Source organism: Schistocerca serialis, chromosome 1, assembly GCF_023864345.2.
Source record: "Schistocerca serialis cubense isolate TAMUIC-IGC-003099 chromosome 1, iqSchSeri2.2, whole genome shotgun sequence".
In the NCBI taxonomy this organism is placed as follows: domain Eukaryota; kingdom Metazoa; phylum Arthropoda; class Insecta; order Orthoptera; family Acrididae; genus Schistocerca; species Schistocerca serialis.
The window spans coordinates 692,104,483-692,132,372 of record NC_064638.1 but is presented as its reverse complement, the minus strand read 5'-3'; the positions used below and the strand labels follow the sequence as shown (position 1 = coordinate 692,132,372).

Here is a 27,890-nt window from a genome sequence, read left to right as displayed (position 1 = left end):
TTCTGTTGGCGAGGTGCGCCATTTTTGCCGGTGCGAGTCGGCTTTTTAAGTTTTCCTTGCTCCATCTATCATGGGTTATTTTGCTACCTAGGTAGCAAAGTTCCTTAACTTCATCTGCTTCGTGATAATTAATCCATATTTTTCCAGAATGAGATTTTCACCTTGCAGCGGAGTGTGCGCTGACATGAAACTTCCTGGCAGATTAAAACTGTGTGGCGGACCGAGACTCGAAATCGGGACCTTGGTCTTTCGCGGGCAAGTGCTCGCACAGTTTTAATCTACCAGAAAGCTTCATATCAGCGCACACTCCGTTGCAGAGTGAAAATCTCATTCTGGAAACATCCCCCAGGCTGTGGCTAAACCATGTCTCTGCAATATCCTTTCTTCCAGGAGTGCTAGTTCTGCAAGGTTCGCAGGAGAGCTTCTGTGAAGTTCTGAGGTAGGAGACGAGATACTGGCGGAAGTGAAGCTGTGAGGACGGGGTGTGAGTCGTGCTTGGGTAGCTCAGATTTTAGAGCACATGCTCGCATAAGGCAAAGGTCCCGAGTTCGAGTCTCGGCCCGGCACACAGTTTTAATCTGCCAGGAAGTTTCATTAACCCAGATGTCAGGTTTGTCGCTGTTCTCATTTCTGCTAGTTTTTATGACTTGTGGCTTTCTTCGATTTGCTCTCGATCCATATTTCATTAGCATGTTCGTTCCATTCAGCAGATCTTATAATTCTTCACTTTCACTGGGGATAGCAATGTGGTTAGCAATCTTATCACTGATATTCTTTTACCTTGGACTCTGATTCCACTGTTGAATTTTTATTTAAATTTCCGACGTTGCTTCCTCGAAGTATAGGTTCAACAGAGGGAGTGAAAGGCTACATCCATGTCTTATATCCCTTTTAATCCTGGCACTTGACTCTTCATGGACCACTCTCGTTGTTCCCTCTAGGTTCTTGTACATATTGTATATTACCCGTCTTTCCATATAGCTTATCCTACTGCCGCGCTCTTTGTCAAAGAAACCACCCCGGCATTTGCCGGAAACGATTTAGGAAAATCAAGAACAACCTAAATCAGGATGGCTGGACGCAGTTTGGAACAGCCGTCTCCCCGTTTACTAGTGCCGTGTGTCATCCACTGCGCCACCTCGTTCGATCGTGGCGCTGCTGGCGGTACTCTTAAGCGACTGGTGCGAAATTTAAACAAACATCATCTTTAAGATGTAGAAACACGCCCACCGACTTTCGTTTATGTGGCACAATTCCTTCTTGGTACTGCAATTTCTTTTTTCCGTCAACGTATATCGCTTTTAAGTTGTCTTGTAAATTACTCCGTCTTACACTGAGCTGGTGCTGTTGGCGCGACGAAATTATTTTACGACAACATATATTTAGGACAGACTCTTCTTCCAGTTATGGGCAAATTTTAATATACTTCGCCACGCGGCACTTGCTTGTCAGAGATGCTAGTACCATTCAAACTATATCTTTTGTTACTACACAATGCAAAGTCAGTGACGTGGCCAGTGTTTCTACTTACATCTTTTACAACATTGTTTTCAATATGCTAATTTAGACTTTCTCGGCAAATCTTGATGATGAGGTTCTCTCAGGTTATCAGCCGAGCAAAGCCGTCGTTCTGCGTCAATGTTTCAACATATTTCGTACTTGTCATCTTCAGGCGAAGTGTCGGATTTTCTGACGCTGACGCTGCATTGGCGAGCTTTCCTTGCTCGGCAAGTTGAGCAATTTAAGCATAAAAATTCTGTTCCCGCTGTTCCTTTGGGAAAGAAAAGGAAACAACCTTACCTATTCGAATTTTCCTTGGGTGATGTGGTGATGATATCCTTTGTCTGCTGCGAGAAAATCATTGTTGCAGCAGGTCAGGCCAACGTGTTGTTGGCCCGTGGTGTGGTTGGTGGCCCAGGCCGGTTACGGGATAGCCCCGCCTTCTCATAACAAGATCTCGCTATGATGCTCCATCTGTCCCGCAGGGGTGGAATGTCTGTGCCCTCGTGCAGCTGGTGAGTGTATTCCTTCGGGATACGTAGAACGGGCTTCAGAGCTCGATTCTGGGTCCTTTGCAGCGTTGCGTTGAGCGAATCTGCAGCCTTCCCCCACACCACAGGTGCGTATTCCAACACTGGTCGGACCAGTGTTAGGTACAGCGTGACGCCGTGTTGCGCCGGCAGTGTCGACTGCGTGTTCAGCGGCGGGTAGAGAACACGAAGGCGCCCTGTGGTTCTGCTTCTGACGTCTCGGATATGAGGCGCCCAGGAATGTCTTTATCTAGGGTGACAGCTAGGTACTTCACCGTCTTGCTCCATGGGCTAGGATTTCGACGGGAGGGAGATCTGGCAGCAGCATTCTCAGGGTGAAGATCACTACCTGGCTCTTCGCTGCGTTGAATTTCAGCCGCCATTTCGTTGACCACGAACCAAGGTTGCACCGCGCGAGTTGGCGTTGTATCGTGTGCGCGTTCGTGCTACAGGTGTGTAGAGCTGTGTCATCGGCGTAGAGTACCAATTCGATGCGCGCCATCCGCGGTATGTCGGCAGTGCATAGTGAGTATACCAATGGGCCGAGGACCTACCCCTCCGTCACCCAAGCACGTATCTGTTAGTCCGTGAACTTACCGTGGTAGGCCTTGACGTGGAACGTTTGCTCCGCTAGGTAGGATCGGAGGAGGACTGTGTGCGACGTTGGTATCCCGGGTATAAAGAGTTTGTACATGAAGCCGCCGTGCCAGGCGGTATCGAAGGCTCTGAACATATTCAGGAACACTGTGCTCTCATCTCCGGCTCTACCGTTCTCAGAAGGCAGTAAGACCTCTACGAAAACCGAACTCCTCGTCTGGAATAACAACCTCTTGGGTGACGTGTTCTGTCAGTCTTTTCGCGTGCAGCATCTCGAAAATTTTCGAGAGGGGCGGTAGTAGACTGATGGGTCGGCAGCTGGTTACCTGGTGTGGATTTTTGCCAGCCTTCGGGATGGCCACAACTTCCACTTTTTTCCATGCTGCCGGGTAGCAGCCTGTGCTAAGTAGGTCGTTGAACAAGTCAGATAAATGCTGGTGTGCTTCTCGTGGGACTATCTTCAGCAGCTGGATGTTTATTCCGTTGCTGCCTCGTGCTTTCCTGGTTTTCAGGGAACGAAGTTGCACCGCGACTTCTCCTCTGCAATCTGCTCGAATATGTCTTCTTCATTCCTAGCTGCTAGGAAGATCGCGAGTTCCTCGTCGATCTGATGGCTGCATGCCTCGTCCACGACGTCGACCACGTTTGCACCAAATGCTTCGACCAGCACGCTGTCTTTTGCCTCTGGCTCACAGAAGTATTCGTTGTCGACGTGTAGCGGTGGTACACGCTCTCGGCACCGCAGGAGGTTCTGCACGATTTCCCAGCCGCTGCCGTCGTCTGGGTTGAGCGTGGATACTAAGTCAGCCATTCTCTGTTCCTGTGTTCTTCCACTGCTGCCCTTATCTCCCGTTGCAAGCGGTTGGCGAGTGGATTGCCAGTCACGGGACGGTAGGTTCTTCTCGGTGACAGCTGCCAGGATGTGTGGTGGTAACTGCTGCGAGAAGTCTCGTGGTCGCTACGGTCGTCTCGGGATCGCTGCGTTTGCTGCTGGCAGTATCCTTCGGTTGAGGAAAGTTAAGGCTGGGTCGGCCCCGATTACTTCGGGATTAGCCGCGCCTCCTAGAGGCTGTAATATTTCCGCTTGGAAACACTCACAGTCCAAGTTTCTGTAACTTGGGAGCTGGTCTGGAAGGGAGCAGCCGATCTACATCTACATCTACATCCATACTCCGCAAGCCACCTGACGGTGTGTGGCGGAGGGTACCTTTAGTACCTCTATCGGTTCTCCCTTCTATTCCAGTCTCGTATTGTTCGTGGAAAGAAGGATTGTCGGTATGCCTCTGTGTGGGCTCTAATCTCTCTGATTTTATCCTCATGGTCTCTTCGCGAGATATACGTAGGAGGGAGCAATATACTGCTTGACTCCTCGTTGAAGGTATGTTCTCGAAACTTCAACAAAAGCCCGTACCGAGCTACTGAGCGTCTCTCCTGCAGAGTCTTCCACTGGAGTTTATCTATCATCTCCGTAACGCTTTCGCGATTACTAAATGATGCTGTAACGAAGCGCGCTGCTCTTCATTGGATCCTCTCCATCTCGCCTATCAACCCTATCTGGTACGGATGCCACACTGCTGAGCAGTATTCAAGCAGTGGGCGAACAAGCGTACTGTAACCTACTTCCTTTGTTTTCGGATTGCATTTCCTTAGGATCCATCTCATAAATCAGTGGGACATGGTCGGATGATAGGACGTTCCGCCTTTCGGCGTACGTGAATTGTCCGATACCCTTCAGTAATGCAAAGTCAATCACATCAGGTTGCCCCGGGCGGGGAAGTACGTGTGGTCAAACGTCCCCAGGCAGACTGCGCCGTTTCGATGAGCAACGCGGGAGAGTCGGCGTCCTGTGTCGTTGGTGAGGTGAGAGTTCCATTCAGGTTTTTTTTTTTTTTTTTTTTTTTTTTGCATTGAAATCCCCCGCAATCAAAAGTCGTCCCTCCAGTGAAGCAGAAAATTGAAATCTGCCTCGTACATCGGTCTATCGGGCTGCAGATATACCGACACGAAGAGAATATTCCCGGCGGTGGTGTTGACGGCCACATCCATGGCCTCCAACAAGGCAAGCTCCTGTAGGTGGATTCGATGATGTCACAGCAACCTCTGTTGCAGTACCGTGCTTGTGGGTGGCTCTGTCGGCAGCAGAAGTAGTTCGCTGCTCGAACGTTCGTCCCGTGTATGAATAATGTTTCCTGCACTAGACAGACGTCAACTTCCTCGTCCCATAGGAATTGGCGAAATTCGCCCTGCTGGAGAGACGGTCCGTTCGCACTGAACGTGCATATGGTCAAACCGTGGATACGGGCATTATCCATGTCTTTTGACTTTGACGGCGTTGGCCTGGAGGGCCGCCGTTGATGCTTCGTCGAATGCTGGAATTCGGCGCATGAGCTGGCTGAGACCCTGTAGGAGCATACTGAGGTTGCTGGCGTCCGTTCCGGCGGCAACGACGTTCTTCATCGCTGGAGTGCTGTCCGTTGGCTGCTGCGTGTGCTCTGCACGCTGCGAGTTGGCGCGGTGCTCCGTCTGCCCTCCTCCTGCAGCCTATTTCGCGGATGGCGCTTTCCCCCTGGCAGCGTCTGCAAAGCTCCGTCCCGGCTGGACACGTCTGGTGGCTGTCTTGCGGTGGAAACCATTGCGGCCCCTGTAGCTTGCCACGTGTGCCTCGCCACAGGTGCAGCAAGTCGGCGGGTCTTCCTTCTTCTTGTTGCACTCTCTGGTCTAGTAGGTCCGGCGCACTTCGCGCAGCGGGCTGGCATGAGACAGTATCGCCCCACAAGGTCTATGCCTTGGCAGCAGTAGCACTGGACTCTCCTACTTTTTGTACGAAGGGGCTCAAGCTTCACCGAAAAGTCCGCGACCTTACCCACCTTGAAAATTTTTCTAGTTTCGATATTGTCGACTAGGACAACCAGTAACAGAGCTCTGTTCTTGTGTGTCGTAGGTGACTTCATCAGGCCGGCGTAGTGGCCTAGACTTGCGAGCTGCTGCTGCAGGAACTCCGATTCCAGCTTGATTGGAAGGTGGTGGAAGACCACCCTTCAGTTGCTTTTACGGTCCGGCATTATGGCTGAAGCAATACTATTTTGCCTCTTCCACTAGCTTCATGAGCTTTCGGTAATCACCGGCACTCTCCGGCTGGACCTTGCACAGGTCGGAGCCTTCTTTGGGAACACCGTGGGGCTTGGCGACGTAGTGTCTCTTCTCGCGGAAAGGCGCGTAGCCTTCTGATCACCGGAGCGCTGGTGGGCGAGGCGGTTTCCTAAGCTGTGACAGCGTCGTCCCGTCCCCTTCCGCTCTTCACCTGGAGTCTACAGAAACAGCTGAGAGTATGGCAAACAGTGCATCGGCCAGACGCCGCGATATATACCGGAGCGCTGCTCAGAACACGTAAGGCGTTCGCCTAGGCCAAACTGAGAAATCCGCAGTGATAGAACACAGTCTCAAGGAAGACCATATGTTTGATTTCGAACGAACAAAGCTGCTGTGCAGGGTAAACGGGTTCTGGGATTCAGACTTCCAAGAGGTTGTGGAGATACGATTCCACGATAACCTTGACAACTGAGATAGCCATTTCCAACTTTGCACCACATGGGATGCAGCGACCATTAAAAATAAAAAAATGAAAAAAAAACGACAAGAACGCTCGATTGCGAAACCGGCGAAGACAGCGGGTGGAATGGACAGGTCTCACCAGGACTCGACGCCCGCACCCGCCAGTACGCAGGGAGTCCCCATCTCTACCAGCCGCGATTCCTCCCCACCATGCGCCGCGACGCTTCTTCCGAAGGCGCACTCTTGGCGCTGCCGACGCAGACGAGGCAGAGGAGCCTGCGGTACAGTGACTATAAAGAACGAGACAGGACACGAACCTGACACTTCACTTGAAGAGGACAAGTAGGAAACTTCAAATGTTGCCGCAGAACGACGGCTTGACTTGGCTGATAACCCGAAAAGACTTCATCATGTTTTCAATAATTTGCAGGAAAGTTCTTTCACAATATTACCATTAATTAGCATTAACAAGAAAACAATGAAAATATATACAATTATGATGTAAGAATAACAGTGGAAAATACAAAAATAAATACAGGACCAAGTGTGAATTACTGTCTTGCAGCGTTCCAAGTGGGGCAGAAGTGCTCCCAATTGGGAAATGGGGAATATTTGGGACGGGATTTATAGTTCAGGCACTCTCCAGCGACTCAGAAAAGCTTCCCAATACACTTGATCTAAAATGGAGACGTCTAGATCATTGTTGCCCATCGTCCCAGACAGTCTTGAGAGCATAGCGGGCTGGTCGTTAGATAGTTACTTCTTCCAGAGATCATATTCACGACTTTCTGATGGCAACTCAATGAACACAGAAGACACACACACACACACACACACACACACACACACACATATATATATATATATATATATATATATATATATATATATATATATATATATATATATATATATACGCATACACACACAAATGGCCCTCTCGAGTATCGTCAATCACATTTTCTTCTCTTTCAACTGCTCTACTGTCCAAAATAAAATCAACAAACGAAAATTTTGCAAGGTTGCTTTTATTTTTCCACAAAACAGTATAAACAGGCGATAGTACAGTACAATGTAAAGAATACTGCACATAAACAATTCCAACATGCATAACGATGGACAAAAATATTCTTCGTTTTTTCGAACTTAGCGGATTTGCACATCCATCCCGGCAACTGGTTAATATGCCTAGTATTGATGGTGACGATCTCTGGCAGCAGTACAGGCCTAACAATGACGAAGCATGCTGTGAATGATGTCATCAATCTCGTGTTGAGGCAGTAACACCCATTCTTCCTGTAGAGCTGCTGGCAACTCTTGGAGAATGGTTGGTGGGTTCTGACGTGATTCAACCCGTATCCCCAGTGCATCCCAGACATGCTCTACGGGGCTCAAGTCGAGAGAACGAGCAGGTCACGCCATGAGTACAATATCTTCCGTTCCCAAGAAAAATCAACCGCCTGTTCTCTATGAGGTCGAGCATTGTTGTCCATCAACACTCGAAGTCTGGGTCCATAGCACTTCGCAACAACCGCACATGAGGTTCCAAGATCTCGTCACGATACCTGACAGAAGTTAAACCTTGTCGATTCACACATACAATTCCATGAAGAGGTGTTCGAGTGGTCAACATAAAATGGCTCTCAGCACTATGGGACTTAACTTCTAAGGTCATCAGTCCCCTAGAACTTAGAACTACTTAAACCTAACTAACGTAAGGACATCACACACATCCATGCCCGAGGCAGGATTCGAACCTGCGACCGTAGAGTGGTCAACATAATCCCTTACCACCCCATTAGGAACTTTCCTCGTTATCAGTCTCTCTCTACAACATTTGGGTCTCGAAATCATGTTCCACGTTCCCTCTAGATGCGAATTCGTCAAGAATCACTCTCCAGACAGAATCGGGACTCCTCTGTGAAAAGAACGTTCGTCCACTGTTCAGCCGTCCAGGTGGCATGTTTACGACTCCACTCCAGACTTTCCCTTCTGTAAAGACGGGTCAGAGGTATACATACAGCAGGTCTCCGACAGTAAAGGTCATTCTACCGAAGCCTTCTGTGCACCGTTTGCCTCTATGTAACACATCCAGTGGATGCTGCGAGGCCAGATACCAGTTACCATGCAGTACTAAGGCGGTGATGTCATGGCCTTACTGCGAAATAGCGGTCCTCTCTTTCTGATTTCACACGTGGTCGGCCCTGCTCTTCTGCTCTTCTGGATACAGTTTCCGTGTCTATAAACTATCGGCACATCCGAGAAATAACATAACGATTCACGTTAATCCATCGGACCACATCGACTGTCCTGCTTCCATCCTTCCTATTGCGCTCCAATGCAGAGAGTCTGATAGGCATCTTCTCTGTGCCATAATACACCGTCTATGACTGTGTACACAGCGGTTGTGGATGTGGGACTATCCGGCAAACACTACCCTGTTTGACAGGTGCCATGACGTCATTGCTGGCCTGATTGTCCGATGACTGGAATGGTATCTTACGTGCAGAACAAGATCGTACGTATATCTTTTGACAATCCGTATGATTATATCGTGAATTAGACACAGGACGGGAAAATAGCAGTTTGTTACTTTAATTTTGAACACCAGTATAATTGCACTTTGGAGTCTTCACGTGCCCATTTGATAGAGCGCTCCCATGTTAACATAATTTGATATTCGTTGTATCGATATATGTTAACAAGGACACTGAAACAGAAATAATAAACAATAGGCCGGCCGGAGTGGCCGAGCGGTTCTAGGCGCTACACTCTGGAACCGCGCGACTGCTACGGTCGCAGGTTCGAATCCTGCCCCGGGCATGGATGTGTGTGATGTCCTTAGTTTAGTTAGGTTTAAGTAGTTCTAAGTTCTAGGGGACTTATGACCTCAGGTGTTAAGTCCCATAGTGCTCAGAGCCATTTTGTTAGGTCTGGTTATCAGGAATTTTGTCCCAACATCTCCCTGCTTCCCTCCCGTAAAATTCTGACCAAAATACATAGACGGAAAAAAATCGCAGCACCAAGAAAGAGCTATGCGACATAAAATAAAATTGTTAGGGTGTTTCTACATCCGAAAGATGATGTCTATTCAAATTTCGCACTAGTCTCTTAAGAGTGGCTTTAGTAGCTCCACTATGAAGATGCAAATCGGATTTGCTGCAAAAGAACGTTGTAACTGTCGTGAACGTTAGTTAGATTGAGATTGGTCGTGGTAAGTTTATGTAGTCAAGAATGCCTTTAGGGCGACCAAGACGTCATTATCAGTACTTCACTGAGTTTGAACGAGGTCGTGTAACAGGTGGATGTACCTTGTGTGATATTGTAGAAAGACTTGGCCAGTACCCAGAGGGAAGACCATTTTGTTCAGCTACCGCCCTAAGGCATCGTACTGCATCTGCAGCGGGAATTTGAGCTGCAGTTGGCACCACAGCGGCACAATTAACCTTCTCAAATCGGTTACATCAAAGACAGCTCCAAACCAGACGCCCTGTATTGTGCATTCCACAGACCTCAAATCACCGCCATTTGCGACATCGTCGGCGGTGTCAAGCGAGAGCCCATTGGAGGGCAGGTTGGAGGCCTGTTGTGTTTTCTGATGAAAGCTGTTTCTGCCCCGGTACCAGTGATGGTGGTGTGTTCTGCAGATGGAGGCTAGTTGAGCGCGTGCAACTAACGTATCAGTGTGCTAGACATACTGGAACTAAACCCGGAGTTAGGGTCTGTGGTGCGATTTCGTATGACAGCAGGAGCATCTCATGGTTATCCCACGCTCCCTGACTGCAAATCTGTACGTCAGTCTAGTGATTCGAGCTATTGTGTTGCCATTCATGAACAGCAGTCCAGGGGTTGTTTTCCAACAGGGTAAGACTTGCCCACATACTGCTGTTGTAACCCGACAAGCTCTAAAGAGTGTCGACACATTGCCTCGGCTTGCTCGATCACCAGACCTGTCTCCAATCGAGCACATATGGGACGCCATCGGACGATAGCTCCTGCGTCATCCACAATCAGTATTAACCGTCCCTGTATTGTCAGATCGATTCAACAGGCGTGGAACTCCATCCGACAAAGTGACATCCGGCGCATGTGCAACTCAATGTATGCACGTTTACATGCTTGTATTCAACATTCTGGCGGTTACACGGGTTATTAATGTACCAGTATTTCACGTTTGCAGTGGCCTATCTTGTGCTTACATTAACCTCCGACCTTACAATGTTTATCACTTAAATATGTCACATAGGCAAATGTATTCCTTAAATTTCTTTTTGAATGTTCCGATTTTTTCGGGCAGTTTCATTATTTGGCCATTTAAATTCGAATAGCCCGCACTTCGGTCGACCCTCAGCCGTACGTTAGCGACTTAAGTTATTTTTGCGGGCATACCAAAAATACAATGAACTAAATGGACTGTCCGGCTGATCCCGGCGGAGGTTCGAGTCCTCCCTTGAACATGGGTGTGTGTGTTTGTCCTTAGGATAATTTAGGTTAAATAGTGTGTAAGCTTAGTGGTTCAAAATGGTTCAAATGGCTCTGAGCACTATGGGACTTAACATCTAAGGTCATCAGTCCCCTAGAACTTAGAACTACTTAAACCTAACCAACCTAAGGACATCACACACATCCATGCCCGAGGCAGGATTCGAACCTGCGACCGTAGCGGTCGCGCGGTTCCAGACTGAAGCGCCTAGAACCACTCGGCCACACCGGCCGGTTAAGCTTAGTGACTGATGACCTTAGCAGTTAAGTCCCATAAGATTTCACACACATTTGAACAAAATGAAAATGAGACCCCGTAGTGGAGAGTGAGGCAGGAGACAAATCGACCAGGCACTTCGACTGGTTACCGGAGAGGCAAAGGTTTGTTTTTCTTATATATATATATATATATATATATATATATATATATATATATATATATATATACTGGTAGCAGTTACTTCTGTAAAATATCTGGGAGTATGCGATTTGAAGTGGAATGATCATATAAGATTAATTGTTGGTAAGGCGGGTGCCAGGTTGAGATTCATTTGAACGTAATCGGTAACGTGCGCAAGTATTCGGAACCGAATTGGCCACATTTTTGTTTCTACCAGCGGCAGCGTTATTGGAACGTGGGGTCAACAGGCGGGGCAAGTGTCGTGTGTGCGGCTTATTTGCGTGGGAGGCGATTGGCTGAGTGGCGGCAGTGGAGGCGCGCGAGCCGCGGCAGGTGAGGCGCCGCGCCGGCTTCCTGCGTGGCGGCTGAGGCGACCAGACGACACACAGCACACGACACGCGGCGCACGGCAGCAGCCACGAGCTGCGACGCCCCGACCACACCACACGCAGCTGAGGGCGCCGGCGCGCTGCTACCTGCTGCCACACCCCGCCTGCCGCTGCCTGGCTGCCCGCGACCGCGCGCTGGAGGTAATCGCTAATTACTTTCATCTGTGGGACACAATGTCTTAACCTGAGCAAATGGAAGCGAACACAGACGAATCAACATTCACTGAAGATTTCGCTAGGGTTGCTTATCATTCACTTGTATCGGTAAATGTGCGTTTTCAGTGGAGGGAATAAAAGGGAACATCGGAGGATAAGAATCTATATGTGCAAATTCTGTGAAGGCCACGTTTTTTTTTCTTTTCTTTTCTTTTCTTTTCTTTTTTTTTTTAAATAAGGTAGCTGTTAACAGCTGTGAAATATTTGAAGAAATGCATCTCTCAGCCATCAGTTGTACAAATAACCCTTCATTCTCTACGGCAGTGGTTCCCAACAGGTGGTACGCGGACCCCCATGGGGTCCAAGAAGCTTTTAGAATAAAAAATATATTAAATATATTTCGTATGATAACAGATTTTTTGTTATGGCCGTTCAATATTTTTTCAATAATGAATATGTCAATGTTTTTTCTAAGTACCAAAAATAGAAAACGTATAAAAAGACTCTAAATTTGGCTTTTTTAGTGATATGACAAGGTACCAATCATGCTCGATGAGGGGGTCCTCGAGAAAATTTGGTTGGGAACCCCTGCTCTACGGGTTTCGGTTCAATAACCATCTTTACAGGAGGAAAAGCTCTGCAATAATGAGTCACGAATACATTGTCTTCAAATCAACTCCAATCATGTGGTCCATTTTTCTGAACAGCGTCCTTACATTTCTGTAATTTTTCTTTTCTTTATCAAATTTTAGTTTTGTGTGCATGTTTTGAAGATAACCTGAAATAGGCGTCCGCGAGGGAGAACAACCTGAGGCACTTCTCCCTCCCAAGAATCTGGGTACGGGCTTTCCTACGTTACAGAATTCTTAGGAATGTGCAGCAATGATTCCTGCTACTCTTTCAAACTGCAGATTTAAGAGTGTTATGTGTGGCAGAAAATAGCCACTGTCCACGGTAAATTGTGACGACTCTGCGATGTGGGCCGGCCGTTGTGGCCGAGCGGTTCTAGGCGCTTCAGTCTGGAACCGCGCGATCGCTCCGGTCGCAGGTTCGAATCCTGCCTCGGGCGTGGATGTGTGTGATGTCCTCAGGTTAGTCAGCTTTAAGTAGTTCTAAGTTATAGGGGACTTATGACTTCAGATGTTAAGTCCCATAGTGCTCAGAGCCACTTTAACCATTTGAACCTTGATGTGGCGTCGGATTCAACAGATGCAGTTGCTGTGGTTAAATCTTTCATTCGTTATTACATCTTTGGATGACCCGTTCCAGTCCAGATGTATCACTTCTCTTCCCCACCGCTTAAACGGTACATACGAAAACGGCCATAAAAGAAAACTAGAAGAAATGTTTTTTTCTGAAAACCGAAAAACGGTTCCGCACGTTTCTTCTCTTCAGTTGAAATTTTCATCACATATACTCCGCATATGTTTTGCTTTTGTTGGTTTACGTTTGACACCAATTCCTACTCACGTTGCAAATAATAGATTTTAAGCTATATTTCTTGATGTTCATGGTTGATTTGTAAAATTTCCTTAAGAATCAAATATACAGAAAATATTCCCAAACCACTAGAATTAACTTGGGAGTACAAGTGCTGTATATTATTATCGGGTAGTTTCAATTTTTCCAACAAATAATGTATGAGATGTAAATGCTATTGCTTCCACTAATGCAATAAATCCATGAGAAATGTGGCTCCATGTTAGTAAGGTCGTAGAAAAATTTCACTTTGTTTAAAACCAGAAAACGATTTTAAAATTTACGTGAAAAATAGTCAACCTGCACATTTTATGCAGTTTTGTGTTGTAAAATTACGCGGAACTGTTAAATTTATTGTTCCAAGACTCCAACTTCTGTTTTCCTTCCTTTGGTTTACCGCTTTATGGCTCTTGTCGTTCACTTCTCCTTTTAAATACCCGTATGATTAAAAATTACAAGAAGACAGTTCTGGTAAACGAGGCGGCCACAAATCTTTGCTTACTGTCAGTTTTTCCGTGAAGGGCTTCACAAATACTGGACAGCGATTGACGACACGTGTGACACGTAGCTCCAACTGCCGAGAAAAAACAGTAATGTCTGTACGGTTCCTTTACAGAGGACAGTATTTCTCGAAAATTTGGAGATAACAGTCTGCATCGACTACGATATCAAATACCATCGTGCCATTAATCTCCTACCACAAACCGCGCGCCCAGTTCCATTTTTCATTTTTCTTTATTTTTTTCAAAGAGGAATTCATTACATAATCTGAAGGTTGTCGGTGGACCAGTAGCAGTTAGTCTGCCTATCCCCATGACCACGACGGTGAGAAGCCAAGCTTCAGCACTCGTAAAATATGGCGTCGAGACAAGTTCGCTATCCACAATATTTTTAAGTAACCACTAGTAGTATTGAAACCGTTTTCACCTACCTCTGGAAGTATGGCTTCAGGTTTAAGGACTTAATTACAGAATGACGGGATGTAAGTACTTCGCCTGTCCTCTGTAGCGGAGTTATTTCAAGGGTCTTCTTACATGAACCAGTTTTAGTTTAACCGTCAACTATACGCACCCCTTCATTCACGGAATACAAGGTAAGAACTCAGAGGAGGACGAAAATACATTCATATCATTTTCAAAGCAACATCTGAAACTACTAAAAATTAAGCAAGCTCATCACGTATCAATCAAGCGGGAAATCGCAACTTGCTTGGGGAGTGGGCCCACTTTCGTCTTGCATACACTGTATTTCTTCATTTTTTATTAACCTTTTAACAATTCTTGCCATGTTCATTTATCATCCCGACCTCCGGTAAATGTTGGCCGCTTTTTGTGGCAAGACTGCTAATCCCTGCAGACCACCAGTATACGTAACCCACACCGTATGTCACTCTGCAAGCGGACAGATTGGGAGAGAACTGTTTGTCCACGTACACACCATAGCTTGTCGTGCATTATTCTCAGCTATCTCTAAGCGAGATGTGTACACGAAGGAGGCCGGGCAAATGGTTTCTTGATAACGACGTCTCCTACATATAAGAACTATTAACTAACTAAATCGCAAATTTCTTGTATTTCTATTGGTGATGATCGGTCTCTGTTATCATAACCATCATCTGTCCACAGTTAATTTACCACACGAGGAACCGGTTACCGGAGCCACGCCATGTCACCAAAAGATAGCTGTCACTAACTGCTGTTGATGTTTATGATAATCGAAACCACTCATCATATCAAAATCAGATTAAGTTCCAATATATTACCAAAATTTCTTAACGTCTCCTTTCTACCAACGATTCCAATTTACGTCTGTTAAGCATTTCCGTCATAATTTAGTATGGACTGCACTGACGTGTTACAAGCCTAACTGTGCCTCACTGAATTTTTTCGGCGTTGGTTATCAGAACCATTTTATCCCGGAGTGTGACTATTCCCTTTCTATTGCAGTTGTGGTATGAGGTCGTCATCACAGGGTGGTAATGATTTTCTTTTATCAGATGTTCTGCAAAAATGGAGTGGGTACTTCACTCTTCAGCGACCTTATACGTTCTTAGCACCTGACATTAAAATTTCTTGCCGTCAGCTCAATAAATTTGAATTGTTGCTACTACATTTTAATTCATATATTCACAAACTATTCTATTTTTCTTCCTGTTCTATCAAACTTATTAATTTCTTTCGTATTGTGCTATTTGTCCTGAAGGATACGTTTGTTTCGTGTTTTTGACGATGTTACTAATTTTTTATGTGCATTGCTTGTGATATGTATGGCGTGCCATTTTCTGTCTGTGCTGGCAGACGAGCTTCCTGCTGTGAGTGTGCATTATCTGTTGCTTATATGTATTGGTGTACCTGAATAATTTTTATTTTTAGTGTCTGCTGTTTGTATCCTCATTGTAGTGCTGTTGTGTAGGCGGTATATGGTCTTGCTGTTGTAACCATTTTTTTGTCCTGTTTCCATGATCATGTTAAGCTTTTCTTATTTGCTTAGTGCTCTGCATAGTCTATATACCACGTACACCACATATCTGATGGCTCCATTTGTTAAGATTGTTAGTGGATTTATGTCTGTGCAGTAACTCCCCACCCCAACCGGATAATGTGGAATTATAGATATGTTTCTCTTACATATCGGCACACAATATCGTAATACTATGGGTAGAAAACAAGCATTACCAACACCTCTGCTTCAGTATGTAAAGAAGAGGGTTGTATGTTGCTACAATATGGCAACGACAGACTGTTAACGAACGAATCTCCGTACAAAATAGAATTGCCGATAACTGATGTGTTTTTACGTTGTGATTGGTTAACAGAAAATAAAGTTGTTTTTAGGGCAATAAAGCTTATTTATCTGAACAACGTTTTCCAGTACATAGTGACATTAAATGTTTTCAGTTTACTTTTAGCAACACATATCAGTTCAACATCAGTGGTGAGTTACGTACAAAGTTTACGAGCTCAGCCTCAGCATAGTAGAGTACCCGTCAATGAACGTTAATGAATACAAAAAATAGTGCGCGTTATACAAGTGGTGGACACACTATCGGAGGATGCGCTGACCAAGAAATGTAGTTTGTTTCGTACACGATTCTCTGCATTACCGGTTGTTAAGTTGTCGATACGATAATGTTGGGAAAATCAGTGTTATTGAAGATAGTATAGTAAAATCCTGATTTTAAGAGATAAGAATGCATCGCAAAACAAACGTGGAAACATTTTGTACCGCTTCTCCAAAACACCGCGACTAGAAAAACTCTATCCTTTCAGGCCGGGAAAACGGATGATCCACCACTGTCGGCGCCGCTACTGTTTTCAAACAATAGAAGCATTACTGCTAATTAAAATCACCTTTGTCGGGTCCTGAACTAAAATCAACTTCTTTATTGACACATGATAAGAGACAGTTTGCTATCAAGTAACGAAAAAGTTGATGAAGCTACAAAATTTCAACTTTCTTTAATTTTTTATTTATTTATTTTTTTTTTACGCGATGCAGCTCCAAAATTTCTCCTAATTGTGGAAAGTGAACTAAATCGTTAATCGAACCTACGTTCGATGAAGAAATGTTTTTGCTTATTATACTACACCAAAGCGGACTGTGTCTTCTCTAAGTGGTGTGCATTTTTCGCTAAGACAAGTTCGAGTAAAGGTTCTCATCTAAATGTTGGAGCCCTGGTAACCTCCTAGTTTTCGAAGTGGAAGCATGCCTTTCAATATTTAAACTTCCATGCGAGCAACACTTATCATAAGGCTGCAGTAATCGATGGTGACCGTTTTACTCACACGATGATGAGCAAAACAAAAGGTGTAAAACATTGTCTGGACCAAGGCTGGGTGGCGCAGGAGGAAAAAAATAGAAAACTTATCGTCCCTAGCATCGAGGCGGTGATTCGCCATGGACGTCAGGAAATTAAATCAAGGGGTCACGAGGACATCGGGCCTGTTGAAGTCAATATACAAGAGAACAAGAACATAAGTAACTTACGATCCATTCTAAAATATAGCGCGAGAGGTGACGGAAACCTGCGAGCAAGTTTGGCAGAAACTGGTAAGCGTGACAAGTACATTAGTGCACCAATCCAAAATCAGATCATCAGTTGCAGCAATAAACAACTCCTGCGAAATATTGTTCAGTGCATTAATGATGCCAAAGGTTTCACGGGTCTTCTGCATTAACCTGATGATATTGCTGGAATAGAGCTACTCTTCCTTTGTGCCAGTTACATTTCCCCGGATCCCAAGATTCGTGGAATTTTTTCCGGTGTACGATGTGACTGGCAAAGAATTAGATGTAAGGTAAAACTGGATGTTTCGTTTTTACGGGGAAACGGCTATAACGATGCTACATCCATGTTGGGAAAAACCCGTAGAGCTCAGGCATTCATATACAGCAGGAGTACCCTTTAGCTGTATATTCTCACTGTGCAGCTCATTATTTCAATTTGGAAGTCGCCGACACATGCAACATTACACTTACGAGGAATTCATGAGGAATAATGGAAATGACGCGTAATTTCTTTGAGTCACCTAAGAGAAGGCAAATATTAAATTATGCCCTTGAATCATTAACCGATGTTCGAGTAAGGACTTTGAAACATACCACATTTAGTAAATGGATTGAGCGTCTTCGCAGTGCACAAGACTTGTGTTGTTTCGGCTATAGTAAAGATTCAAGAATTTGACAACAAGACCACATCTCACGATGCTATGATTCTATTAGTCATCACCAAGGGAGATTTTGTCGTCTGCTCGGTTATACGTTCTGTACAGTTTGCGCTGGGTGAGTCCATCTGCCGTCAGCTTCAACGCCAAGATATGGATTTTGCAGAGTCAATCAACATAGCCTGGAATCTCAAAAGGGAATTGCTGGCAATGGCAGAAAACGTTGCTTTCAGCTGGGTTTTCTTAGAAGCCAAGGAACTGGCTTTGGTCAGTGGAGCTGAAATGATGCAACCACGCATTTCCACAAAGCAAGCACATCGTGCAAATCAGGCTAAAGTGCCTGTGCTCATACCCTTCCTGGATGCCTTCATTAGTTCATTACAGGATCGATTCTTGACACACTGCGAACTTTTTAACAGTTTTCTCTTCTACCACAAAAAATTGAAGACATAAGTATCATTGATGGAGTCACGAAAGTCAGTTCATTTTGTCTGTCTACGACTGTCAGATCTATCCTAATATGTTTCGGTCTCTACAGCTCCCGGCAGCACTACCAGTGACAGCGACCACGAATTAGCCCAGTTTCTCCACCCTGAAGAGAATCAAGACGTGCCTAAGGAACAGAACCAGAGAGGCACATCTGATTGGGCTCTCCATTATGAAACTCAGCCAGAAGAAAGGCTGACGACCAAACTGTGATAAGTGCTATGGCAAAACAAAGAGACCTCCGTTTTCCTTTTCTGTTTTAAAGTCCTAGTAAATGGTTCAATCATCTGTTCTACTGTGTATTTAAGTACCAGAAATAGGCAGACTATATACTCTTCAAAGTAAATTAACAAGAGATTATAAAAGCAGGCATAAAATTCTCTTAGCAGCTGGATCCTGTTTTATTAACATTATTGAAACCTCGTAACCTTATAAAATTGATCTCATGATGTAATTCCTGACCTCAATAAACCGTTTTCGTAATGTTATTAGTGTTTCAACTAAACAAATTTAAAGCAATGACGCACCTTATTTTTATAGTTTTGCACATTAAAGTAGTATGAATTAATAAAATTAATTTTCAGTTTCAGCTATTGTAAAATGAAAGGTATAGCCCCCCACCAAAACAAAATTGTAAAGACGTCACTGGTCTTGTGTATTTTCATGCCTGTAGCTACTTCTATTCTGAAAATACTGAAGCTGTGTTTTTGGATTTTGTGATTTTGACGTTGTAAAAGATGAGATTTTTCTTATTCACACGACAAACATAATTAATGTGTTAGAAATGTTGGAAATTATAAACAAAACACACAAAATGAACTCCCATAAACTGAAACAAATTCAGTTTATTTGCCAGTACTGGACAGTAACAGAACTAATCGCGCGAAATGAGCACCCAAAATTATTTCAGTGGGGCCCATAGTTTAATGTCAGACAACAAATCCAGAGATGTGCGAGCGACCTTCATATTTCATATTCCATACAAATTATTTCAGTGGGGCCCTTAGTTTAATGTCAGACAAGAAATCCAAAGATATGCGTGCGATCTTCGTATCTCATATTTCATATGAAGATCGCTTGCTCATCTTTGGTTTTTTAGGCTGACATTAAACTCAATGAAATAATTTTGGGTGTAGATTCTGCGGAGTCTTGGAAACATTATACTTTTCATTGTTTTCGTCTATAGGGGACAAAGAGTATGAGAACTTTTAAGTACTCAACAATAAACTGTTTTAAGGAACGTTCTTGAAGCTATATAGTCACATACATGTTAAGTCATATCAGGAGATTGAAAGTTTTGTAAACCAGCTGGAAGCTGAACACTGGGTATGGCCATACCCAATGTAAAAGAATTTGTTTTTGAGTGCTAAAAATTTGCTTTTACAATTTTAATTTTGGATTCATTATCATGACCAAGGATTCAGTTCCGTACACAGTTGTATGTGGTGCAAGTGCCATAACCATCAACACAATGACCATTGCAGGACGGGAACGTGAATCCTCACAATAGTGCTGTGCGAGTGCATAAAGTTCTGCCGGGTCTGCTTGAAATTCTCTCTCTTTTCCCACATTTAAAGCTACTTGTTAACCCACCACAAGCAGGTTTGTGGGAGCCTAGCCTTCAATACTGAGTATGACTGATACGACGTAGAAAGTCCAAAGTGGAAAAATATGTGTGTAAAGCTAAAAATAGTGGGAACATTTTTTACAACAAATGCATAGTTTTAACAATTTACACAATTACCCCTAATTTATGGGCATATATGAAGTAGGATCCACAATTTCTTTCCACGCGCTGTATGAGACTGTAATAATAGAGAATTGTGAAGACGGTTCAATGAACCCTCTGCCAGGAAATTAAATGTGATTTGCAGAGTATCCATGTAGATGGAGATGTAGATGTAGATGAAATAACGATTTCTATTCATATGTGGGAGGATGTTGCTTCTAATCACTATCCGGTCACCCAGAATTAGTTCTTGCATGATTTCCCAAAATCGATAAATGCTGGGATGGGTCCTTTAAAAGGGCACTGACGATTTCCTACCCAACTTTTCAAATTCGAACTATTCCTTGTCACAGACGGGTCGTTAACCCATGATTCTGCTAGTTGATTAGTTCCAAGTTCCGTAGATCATATGCACAATGACCACTTCTATTGGAAGATTATCAACGAGTCTTATAACTATATATTTCACTGTTTCCTGTATCAAAGTCAGTTTTAGTTAGAAGGGAAGATCATTTTTCCTGTAGCATAACACTTATGAATATTTGTGTCAATATCAGATACCAATATATTGATGACAATAAATGTTGTCTCTGAATAAATCTACTGTGAAACTGTGGCTAATATTTCCTATTGTTTAAACACGTGTCTCTAAGAGGCACGAGTGTGACGCTGAAAAATAATTCTAAATCATTTCTTTTATGCTATGAACATGTTTTGCTTATGTGTGGAGTTCCCCAGAAAATTATGCCATAGGACGTAAATCAAAATAGGCTAAATATTTTAGCTTTCCGATTTCTTTGCCTCCAAAGTTCGTAATTACTCTTGTGGCAAAAGCAGCTGAAGCTAAAAGTTTTTGCCGATCACCTATATGGTTTTTCCCCTTTGTGTTTTCATCAGTATGCATACCCAAGAATTGGCTGGTACACTAGATTAGCAAGAGGAGTGGTACTTTTGATAGTACAAAACAAAGTTTTAAGTAGCACATTTGTGCAAAAATAGTCCATAACTTTAACAAAACCATCATTTATTTGTTTTTAGTATGGATATTTCTTTACTCGATTTGATAATAACACTTGTATCGCCTACCAAAACGACTGATTCTGTTTCCTGGGTAAAAGAAAAACGATAGGAACTGTAGAAATCCCATGAAATAGCCCTGGGATGATGTGGTGTCCGCGTTTGTACTATTCGAACATCATGTTTTTGCATCCTCTTCCGTAAACAGGAAGTGAATGAGGCACATACATAATAGAATGTTGTGACTGACGCAATCAGATCGCTTCGAGAAGTGGCAGGAAACCCCAACTGGTGCTATTTTATCATATGAAAATTTTACTTGCATTCTGTGAGTGAACAAATAGTTGCCTCAGTACACAAGCTCTCATGAAATCGAAACAGTGATTTACTATGTGTTCCGTTAGCATACAAGAAGGTTACAGCCCTGCAGCATATTACCTTCACGAAAGGTTTCGAAAAAAGATGTGAGGAGTGAGGCAGGCCGGTAGATATTGATCTCAGTGGAGCCACTTTTCCTATAAAGAGGGATAACAAAATGGCTCTGAGCACTATGCGACTTAGCTTCTGAGATCATCAGTCGCCTAGAACTTAGAACTAATTAAACCTAACTAACCTAAGGACATCACACACATCCACGCCCGAGGCAGGATTCGAACCTGCGACCGTAGCGGTCGCTCGGCTCCAGACTGCAGCGCCTAGAACCGCACGGCCACTCCGGCCGGCGAGGCATAACAGTGGCACGTTTTAACTTGTATCGGTAATACGTACTACACACGCGACTGAGTGGCAGACTTGTTGTATCTTACTGCAGCTGTCATCACCGCCATTTAAACTTGTAAAGTTGAGGGCCATTATGATTGTCCGTATTTCGGATGGAGATGGGTGAGAAACTTTCATTTGACTATATTTTCCCTGCATTGCTTCTTCTTTTTTCCTAGTTTCCTCTTCATTTTCTTTCAGAACATCTATATCTATCTGTAATTTTCCGGATCCCGGTCCAGCTACTACCGGGTCTAGGTGCTGACGAGTCCTCTCCATTTGGCTCCGTCCTCCCACCACTTTCCTTCCTCCACTTTTTGCCAGGTCACACCTCTCCTTTCCACAGATATTCTCACTTCCATTTTCCACCGTGTTCTTGGGCGTGCTCTAGATCTTTTTCCATCCATCTTCAGTTTTATTGTTTGGTGGAAATTGCCTCCCTTCTGTAACCTCCTATTAATTTCATTGGTTATTCTTCCATTCCTAAATATTTCACTCCCTAAATAAGTGATACTTTCTACCACTTCAAGGGGTTCTCCATTCAAGGTAATATTTCCGTTCATCCCTTTCTCTCTTCTAAATACCATTACTTCACTCTTATCTTTATTTATTTTTAATCCATACCTTTTCATTATTTCCTTCCACGCATCAAGTTGTAACTGTACATCTACCTCTTTATCACTCCATATTACCTTTCAGAACGTAATTATTAAAAATATATCCCCACTTGAAATGCATTTTATCATGCTCCCATCAACTGTAATATAAGTAGTGCCGTTTCTTCCGACGTCTATCTTTTAACAATGTTCCGTATTGATTTCATTTTATTAATTTATCTATATTAATTTCCAAAGAAACAGAGAGTACTGCGCGATAGTTGGAAAACATTATGTAGAGAAATGCTCAATGAAACACGTTTGGTTGCTAAAAGGGCAATGCTTGAAGCCTTCAACGACTACGTTACCAGACTCTTATCCAAAGACTTCTCAAAAACGCAAAGAAATTCTGGTCATGAGTAGAGGCTGCCAGAGGCACCAAAGTTAGTGCCCAGCCACTGCGGTATGACACAGGGACTCCAATAAAGAAGATCAGATCAAAGTGGAAGTGATGAACTCTGTTTTCAAACTTCCTTTGCAAAGGAATATCCAGGAGTACTGCCCCTGTATAAGTATCGTTTCACTACTCAAATGAATGATATGCATACGAGTGTCAGTGGCATTGGCAGATAGCTAGAACTGAACAAAGCCCTAGAGCCCAATAGACTGTCTACCAGATAGTGTATCCTATACAGAATTTGCGTTTGAGTTATCTACTATTTTCTCAATAAGTCTCAAACGAAAAATTATACCAAAAATTAGGAGTATGTGAGGTATAAAAACTTCTACAATAACGATAGCAGAGGAGATCACAAAACTCCTGGTCGCTTCTTTGACCTCCATCTGTGGTATAATATTAGAAAATAATATCTCGGGCAGAACGACCCCATCCACCCCAGTCAACATGAATTCCAAAAACATCCGCAATTCGAAACCAAACTCGCGCTTTTTTAACATTACAATCTGGAAACTGTGGACGTACATTTCTTCACTTCCGAAAAGTATTTGACCCAGTTTCAGTCCAATGCATACTAACGAAAGTATATCACATAGCGTATCAAAAGATTGAAGCGAGGACGTCTTAGAAGATAGGACGCAGCATGTTTTCTTGGATGAAGAGTCATCAGTGGATGTAAAAATAACATCACTCGTGCCCCAGGGAACTGAGTTGCGACTTTTGCTGTTCATGTTGTACGTTAGTTACCTGATATACAATATTAATAGTAAGCTAAAACTTTTCACAGATGATTCTGTTATCTACAGTGATGAACAGTCCGAAAGAAATTGCACAGATATTCAGATATTGATAATATTTCTAAGTGTTGCAAATTTCGTGCAGCTGGCTTTAAATGTTCAGAAATGTAAAATTGGGCACTACGCAATACCTCAAATCGTGGTATCCAAAACTACAATATAAAAGAGACACAGCTGGACACATTCAACTAATACAAATACTTGAATGTAACAGTTCGCGGCAATATGAAGTTGTAAGTAAACTAGAATATGGACATCGGTGGTAGGTAGGATACTTGGAAAATACCCCAAATATGCCGCGAAATCTACTTACAGTGCGTCAAAAACCAGGTTTAAGTGAGGAATCTAGGAACATTCTTCAGCCCCCTACCTATCACTGTCTGGACAAAGTTACCCAAATTCCAGCTCGCATACAGGTATACAAGCAATCATTCTTCGAACTTTCCAGGAGTGGGAAGAATCCGTAATAAGCTGTACAGTGGAATGTCCCCTCTTCCATGCACGTTGCAGTGCTTTGTAGAGAATATATGTAGATGTAGAAGTACGTAAAGGTAGATGAAGATCTCTCAGTCTCTTACCACACTGCACCGTTCTCACAACATTTTAAAAATGTTATAGTACAATTTGTAATAAGAAAATACTTTGTGAGCCTAACTTGTTCTGGCTATTTTGTGTATTTCCATTTTCCGTCCTGAAGATAGTCTAATGACACATAGACCATGGTCCACGTTTTCAAAAAAGATTACAAACTTATTAAGAAAACTATGTTGAATTTATGGTTGGCAATAGGCTCATTGTAAACTTAACTTCAGCCAATATTTTTCTTAACCTTTCCTTGAAACCCTCATTACTTTGCTATTACTCACAGTCATTATTTTCTTTCTGTTTCTGGGCTGAACATGGAGCTAAGTTCTGTAAGGTGCGTGAATACATTACCCAAAAGTGTGCTACTGTCTTGAGCTATTCTTGTGTGGAAGTTTTTCTCTGAAACTAAATTGTAAGCGCCTAGTAGCATATTTAAATAACTTTTCCTGTCAGATTCTTTCAAAAGCTTTTCACTGAAGTCACTGAAAATTGACAATCCCTTCTTTATGTCTGGGAGATAGCACAGTAAGACATCAACATTTTTCGTTGAAATTGCCCACTTACCCAGTGGTGACCGGTAACAATAACAACAACTTTAACAAGTGTTGCATTAATTCACAAGCAGATACTTCTATATCATGATCTACACAAAAATTAATTGTTCACATATTTTTTCAGTTCGCAGTCACTTTTTCTATGACAGTGACAACTCTTACATTACCTGTTATAGACCTACACTAGGGTGACGTCGTGTCGGACCTCCTTGTGCCCGATGTGGTGCAGCAATTCGACGTGGCCTGGACTCAACATGCCGTTGGAAGTCCCCTGCATAAATACGGAGCCGTGCTGCCCGTTACTGTCAATAATTGCAAAAGTGTTGCCGATGCAAGATTTTGTGCATGAATTGATCTCTCGATTATGTCCCATACATGTTCTATGGGATTCATGTCGGGCGATCTGGGTCGCCTAATCACTCACTAGAACTGTCCAGAACATTCTTCAAACCAATCGCGAACATCTGTGGCCCCACGACATGGTGCGTTGTCATCCACAAAAATTCCATTGTTGTTTGCGAACATGAAGTCCATAAAATGTTCAAATGTGTGTGAAATCTTATGGGACTTAACTGCTAAGGTCATCAGTCCCTAAGCTTACGCACTACTTAACCTAAATTATCCTAAGGACGAACACACACACACCCATGCCCGAGGGAGGACTCGAACCTCCACCGGGACCAGCCGCACAGTCCATGACTGCAGCGCCTTAGACCGCTCGTCTAATCACGCGCGGCATGAAGTCCATAAAAGGCTGCAAATGGTCTACGGCTAGCCGGAAACACGTTTCCAACAAATGATCGTTTCAGCTGGACAAGAGGACCGAGTCCATTCCATGTAAACACAGCCCACAACATTATGGAGCCACCACCAGCTTTCACAGTGCCTTATTGATAACTCAGGTTCATGGCTTCGTGGGGTCTGCGCTACACCCACATCCTACCACCAGTTCTTACCAACTGAAATCGGAGCTCCCACTGTTTTACAGTCGTCTAGCGTCCAAGCCATATGGTCACGAGCCTAAGAGAGGCACTGCAGGCGATGTCGTTCTCTCAGAAGTGGTTCGTCTGATGCCATAGTCCATTAACGTCAAATTTCGCCACACTGTCTTAAAAGATACGATATTCGTACGCCCCACGTTGATTTCTGCGGTTATTTCACGCAGCTTTGCTTGTCTGTTGGCATTGACAACTCTACACAAACGCCGCTGGTCTCGGTCGTTAAGTGAAGACCGTCGGCTACCGTGGTGAGAGGTAATCCCTGAAATCTGGTATTCTCGGCACACTCTTGACTCTGTGAATCGCTGAATATTGAATTCCCTAATGATTTCGGAAATGGAATGTCCCAAGTGTCTATCTCAAACAACCATTCCGCTTTCAAAGTCCTTTAGTTGCCGTCGTGCGGCCACAAACACATCGGAAAAGTTTTCACATAAATTACTTGAGTACAAATGACAGTGCCCTTTTATACCCTGTGTACGTGATACTACCGCCATCTGCATGTACGCATACCGCTATCCCATGACTTTTGTCGCCTTATTTTATGTTAGTGTACATCTAATTTGCAACCACTTGCTTCACAGTTTGCTAGCTTTTGGTTATATGCTGCCCAAACAAACTAGGTGTAGCACTTTCCTTCGCACACCTGAGATCTTCCAAACAAACTAACAACTCGTTTACTCTCTTTTTAGTCTCCTTTATACTGAGACTAAGCATGTTAATTTCCCGTATCCCTCTACTCTTATGTGATAAAGTGAAAGTTTCAACCAATTTAATTTTCGTTAATATCTTCTGACTGAGTTTTGCAGTTGACGGAAAATGTCTTCCTTCTCTCTTCTGCCAGTGATGAGACTTAATGCGAGCACTTTTGCTTATGTTATTCGAAACGGATAAAGATAATAATTAAAAAGCGGGTATTCGATAAATGTTAGTGAACGTGGAATAATCCTTAAGGTGCATCGTAATAAGTAGGGTGTGTTTCGATAGCCTAGTGGTTATCTGGCAAAGCCTGCGGTTTGTCACCAACGACATACAGTAGTTTTTCCGTCAGTTAAGGCTCTTTCCAAGCCTGTCAATGATTTCTTAATGTAGAAAAACGATAGATCAGTTCAAAAGTCGGAGGAATGCAATAGCATATCTTTTCCAATAGGACCATGTCTACCGAAAATCTACTATGTTCAAATCAACCTGCGGATTGTAACCAGTTTTACTTTAATACTTCGTGTAACACAAAGAGTTAGGTAGAAGCTTCCACTCGTTGCTTAGAAGAAACGGAAATGAGTGGGTTTTCAGCGTTCAGAGGACAAGAAACAGATCAAATGGTCGTGTTGATTAAGCAGGACCAATTAAGTAGTATATACAAAGGAAACTACACAAGTCTTGGCGAACAAATAAATTTCCCCGCAATGAGGAAAACAACGAAGACAAACATTTCATTTAAAGGACAGAAGTATACAAATGTGACCAGACCTTCAAAGATTATAAGGTACTTTGAAACCATTGCTTTGTAGAAGAACAAGATTAAGCTCACTTCCCGGACAGGAAGTTGAGTAAAATGAAGCGTTAATTTCAAGTATCAGTCAAGCAACGCCGCGATCTCCTTGAAATATTTAACTGGTCCGTACTGTGCTAATATCCACTATTTTTTATTTGAAATTTGTCTAGAAATTACAGAGTACTTCAGTCCGTAATAGATTTTTTACAAGAAATTACTTTAGTTGCCTCGGTACAAAGAAGAATTGTACCCGATAAGAAAGCACAGTCAACTGCGAATGACATATTCTTTAGGGGGATAAATTCTATGTCGTTGAATGTGAACGTGTACGCATAATACACATGAAAAAAAGTTGTCGTTCTATAAAGGATTTTGCTCACCAAGTATCAACTTGCAGAAAATCCGCAACTGTAGTGTTCACTCGTCTACTGTACTATTGTACACGCCACGCCAAGGAGTAAGACGCTTTATCGGAAGTTGCTGTAATCAAGAGCTGTCGTGGTGTTTAGTATGTAGGATGTCTTTCACGACCACCTTAAATAGCTATCCACAACAAAGTTTGATAGAACTAAATAGTATTTATCTTCAATTTATACCGGCGGAAAACTAACAGAAAACGTGAGTACAAATTTTAAAAATCTCGCAGGTAAAATCTATGTGTGATTATC

At 43.4% G+C, this 27,890-nt stretch overlaps 1 protein-coding gene across 2 annotated transcripts in view; it reads left to right on the top strand.

Annotated features, from left to right (window-relative positions):
• Positions 1 to 11,454: 11,454 nt before the first annotated feature.
• Positions 11,455 to 27,890, top strand: part of LOC126480738 (mesoderm posterior protein 1) — a 99,651-nt gene continuing 83,215 nt past the window's right edge. Inside the window, exon 1 of one of the 2 annotated variants that reach the window (XM_050104021.1) lies at positions 11,455 to 11,591. The gene's annotated coding sequence lies outside the window, so the exon portion shown is untranslated. The remainder of the gene's footprint in view (positions 11,592 to 27,890) is intronic. The other variant, XM_050104012.1, reaches the window with a different exon arrangement.